We start from the raw sequence: 4,764 nt of genomic DNA, 5'->3' as shown, positions 1-4,764 counted from the left end.
CTGATAAAAATGGTAGGTCAGCGCTGCAAACAAAAAGTTTCACTCTGTCCATTAGGCCATGTCCTCAGAAAATGTCTGATATCTGACCTTTCCCCACCGCCCTTGACCTGTGACTCCAATTTTGCACTGGTGATGGGTTTCCTGCCCATCACACTATAACCGAATATAAGAGCATAGGTCGAGCCGTTCGAATTTGTGCCCGCAATTCCGTATTTCCTCTTATACCTTAGTTAAGGGGAAATATTCCTCCCTCCGTTTACACATCTTGACCTTTGACCTCTGACTCCAAAATTTGTCATCCGAGTCGCTCCGTTCACGATCCCCCCCGGCGTTTGAATATTGTGACCGCGTACGCTCGAGCGGTTAAGATTTGTGCCCAACTGTTGACAGACGGACGCAGGGACGGATGCACGCACGCTCTTGCGATTCTACAAGCTGCATCCGACTTCCGTCAGATGCGCTAAAATGAACATTGTTTGTTCTTGACCATCGATATGTTTACAATAAATAAAGAACAGTAGGCACCACCATGGTTTCTCTAGTGCGGTGCCATGACGGCGCCACCAAACTATAGACGGCGCATACCACGTTCAATTACAAAATGGCTGCCCAATAGGAATTGCACTGAGTGACTATGCTCGTTGATTTATATCAGCGAAAAAATACACTCGGAGCGGCGAGCGATTCGCTCCGGTCAGCTTTCAAACGCCTCTGGTAACAACAATTACGAGAGCGAAAATTTTGGAAGATACAGACAAAAATCGCTCCCGTGCCGCCGCGCAGCGGTTCGAACCGGAAGCCCGAGCCACCAAGTGTCTTGCTCGGGCCACATCTCTACGAAACTCCCGGTCCTCCTGACCGGCACTTTTTCCCCTCATATTACGATGAAATACTACTAGCCACACGAACGCCACACGAACAAAAACACGCGATAGTCTAAGAAATTGATTGCGGGCACGTAGACAGTAGTGCAGCCAGTGTTTTTATGACCGCATAACAATAAGTTTTTATATCGCAGGGGTTATCGTGGGGAGTGAGGGCACGACCAGTGACACCTGACACGCACGAATCAAAGCTGTTAACTGACCTTCGTCACTTTTCTTAATGTAGAAAGTGGACTATTTTTAGTTCAGTTAGATATCTAGAAGCAATGGAAACAGTTGTATATATATACTTATAAAGATTCTAGGCCACTTGTAACTTTGCGGATGTGCGGCCAGCATTGATCTATGCATGGGCGGTACGTGACGGGGGAGAGAAAAGCGAAAGTAAAACCTTGCACCAGAAGCTCCCGGCATTCTAGAGATTCCAGTACAAGTTTTTTTAACATACTCAAAGTAAACTAAAAACTCTCTCTGAAGTTGAACTTGCCCTCAGTCGATGTAAAAGAAAGTTAAAAAATGAAAAGAAATGAAGATAAAAAAAAAGAACTTGAAAATAACCATTACCATCAATTACCATGATTATAATTCTTGATTTCTCTGTCGTTGTCATGTTACCTGACTATGTGTACTGTGTAGTGCCATGCTGTCTGTGTGAATGAATTGAATATTAAAGAATGGATTGGTTTCTTAGTCGAAGTGAAATTAGATTTTAAAAAATCTGATCGAATGTAAATTGTAATTTGTTGACGATTTCTAATAACACCATCATAGTCTGATACTGGTGCTGAGTGCTGAATGCTGATGAATGATATTAGAGTCAGTGCATCAAAATTATGAAAATTTTTACAAAAAATTATGCTATGAAACAAGTAGCTCTGGCCAAGCCTAAAATAGCTCCCGTAAAAAAAATTTTATATCTATCGCGTGCGTGCGTGCGTGCGTGCATGCGTGCGTGCGGGCGTGCGGGCGTGCGTGCGTGTGTGTGCTACCTACTGGGTGGGTTACGAAAATGACGCGTTCCTGAAAAGTTATTATTACCTCCGCCAAGGGGTTGGCAGGAGGTTATGTTTTCACCGGCGTGTGTTTGTTGGTTTGTGCGTGTACAGCCTAACTGAAAAAGTTATGGACGGATTGTCATAAAATTTTCAGGATAGGTTAGGTCAGAAATTGCCTAACTTAGAATTGATGAGATTTTGGTGGTGATCCGGATCCAATTAATTAATTAATTAATTAATAAATAAAAATTTCAGGATAGGTCAGAAATGGGGTAACTTAGAATTGATTACATTTTGGTGGTGATCCGGATCCAATTAATTAATAAAAAAATTTACAGTGAGAGAATTGAGCTGCCTTGGCGGAGGTCTGTGCTCTACGAGTGCTCTAGTTTAGTATGTTATGGTTATTTTTACGCGAAATTTTGTGTCGTAAACCCCGTTTTCGTTTTGACTATTGTAATATTTTTTTGGCGTCAATTACAAAATTTTTGCGTCAAAAGAAGCAAAAGACGCACAATTCTGAATGAAAATCAATATTGTAAAACACATGATATACGGAACATCTAATAAAAAAATCTTGTAGATGAACGTGTGTCACGTTACTACTACGTCGATCAGACATGGTCGCGATTCTTTTCTAATGTTGCTGTGTGATCGTGCCTACCTTTACTCCTACTCTTACGTCTGCCGGCACGCTGTGATACGGATTCGGGATGCCGATGTGTGACGCGGTTACAAGTAAACGCAAGGTAATTGCGTATGCGCGAACTTTTCCATGCACACAAACACGTTTTATACGAGTTGTAATGCCATCTATAGAATATAACATCTTTTATCTAGAACGCGATCATTTCCGCATGAAAAATATCAACAACTATGTCTACGCCATGTCTACGATACAGAAAAGGAAATTGAAGAAGAAGAAGAAAAAAAACCACCAAACATAGCGAGATAAGCATAGACACATAGTACAATTATAATCTTGCATAATGTTACAGAAAATATAGCGTTTATTTTCATTTCGATATATTTATGCATATATAGTTGACAGTAGTCACGGTATTATACGTACATGCCACTTGACACACGCATGCGTACGCACGCGCACTCATACACGCATACTCATACGCACACGCGCACGCACAGTTATGCGTACGCCCTCATACACATTGCTCACGCCCTCACCCACGCGGACGACACGGCATACCACACCCCAACGATCTGTATAATTATTATTATTATTATTATTATTATTATTATTATTATTATTGTGTTCACCTTGTTTTCCTGGTAAATACAATGTTATACCGCAGCCACCACAGCACAAAGCCAACTCAAAAACAAACCAACACCAGCTTTAAAATGTCATGTTATCACCTATACTGACGAAATGAACGTGGTAATTTCAATTAATAACCATTGGCATGTAAATAATACACGATTTAATTGTTAAATATGGGCAATTGTTGCACTCCTTATTTTTTATTATTTTTTATTTTGTCTATGTAACCACTGGTTATCAATGTCAGTGTTTTCGCACTAGCAACATATGCTCACGAAAAGGCAGCTATAGTTAAGGTCGCTAATACTACACACCTTTGGCTTGGTATTAATGTAACTGGTAGGCTACATTCACACAGTAGAGGTGGCGAACAACAGTAGAGGGCGTCCATAGGCGGCAGGCCCGAATAAACACCGAACAGCAATTAATTAAAAATACTCACGCTGTTACTTCGCTTACACAACATACACTTTATTCATGTTAAATAACTACAGATTCATGCTCTATGCTCCGCTCGAAACTTTTGCCAGCTCTATGATGCGAATTTCTGCAAAGTTGTCTGAACACATCTCAAACACAAAAATGACCAACCGGTCGCTGTGGCTACGCCACCTGACGGAATGTTACAATTACACAACAAGACCAATTTTACTTCTAATGCTTTCTAAACGTCCACGAGGCATCTAACTTGCGTGCATAATGCAAATTATTGCACTCTAGTGCCGAATTTCGGCGAAAACAAATGCCAAAAAGGCCTTTTCTAGAGACGAAATAGTGCAACATTGGTGAACAATTTGCGGAAGCTTACTGTTGTATGCCTCCGAGAGTAAGCGAGGACGCTATCACATATACCGCGTAAACGATACATTGTAACTATAACATGTTAATTAGCTATGGTTAATCGATTTAAATTATTTGCAATTCAGTTCAATATGCGTGCCTTATGAGACTTGTTCGGACCGATTCCTCCATGTGGTTTAAGACTTTGGTAGCAAATAGATTTCGAATTTATTTAGTATTATATTTTATTGAAACGCTCCAAGTGCCTGTGCCTGTGGTGTGGAAGAAGATATATATTTTGGTCTTTGCTTAGTAATAATCAAATGAAAAATCATGACGTTGTTTACAAACATTGAAACAATAATAATTACTAATACTAATAGTAATACATGAATCAATGAAATCGGCGAACATTAGCAGACGCGGGTAGGCTTAAAAACCAATGGACATGGTTTTGAGACGAAATATCATTGAATAACTCCATTTTTACTCATTACTTACCGTACGGCGCATAAGTAACACTACATATCTTTACAACAGGTCAACAGGTAATCGCATATCAAATCGAAGCACAGAGAGCACGCAAGGCCGCGGGGCGATTACAGCGCCACCGGGTGGTTATAATTTCACATACTATCGCTGCCGTTTATAAAGCGTCGGACGTCGACGATAGTGTATTTTTTGCACGTAGATTTCTTTTTTTTTAATTTGCGTGACATAACTAAATGTTTGACAATGTCATTCCTATTTTAGTTCTTTTCATATGAATTCTGGTATTTTCGTAGATTGAAGCATGAGCTAGCTAGGAATTATCAGGGGTTAT

At 40.3% G+C, this 4,764-nt stretch overlaps 1 long non-coding RNA gene across 1 annotated transcript in view; it reads right to left on the bottom strand.

Moving 5' to 3' along the window:
- Window positions 1–4,525, bottom strand: part of LOC106812084 — a 58,066-nt gene extending 53,541 nt beyond the window's left edge. Inside the window, exon 1 of the long non-coding RNA XR_001394287.1 lies at window positions 4,443–4,525. This is a non-coding gene — a long non-coding RNA (uncharacterized LOC106812084). The remainder of the gene's footprint in view (window positions 1–4,442) is intronic.
- Between the last annotated feature and the right edge of the window lie 239 nt (window positions 4,526–4,764).

This window comes from Priapulus caudatus, unplaced genomic scaffold, assembly GCF_000485595.1.
Source record: "Priapulus caudatus unplaced genomic scaffold, Priapulus_caudatus-5.0.1 Scaffold606, whole genome shotgun sequence".
NCBI classification, from domain to species: Eukaryota; Metazoa; Priapulida; class Priapulimorpha; order Priapulimorphida; family Priapulidae; genus Priapulus; species Priapulus caudatus.
The sequence above is the reverse complement of the archived record's forward strand: the minus strand, read 5'-3'. Positions and strand labels throughout refer to the sequence as shown.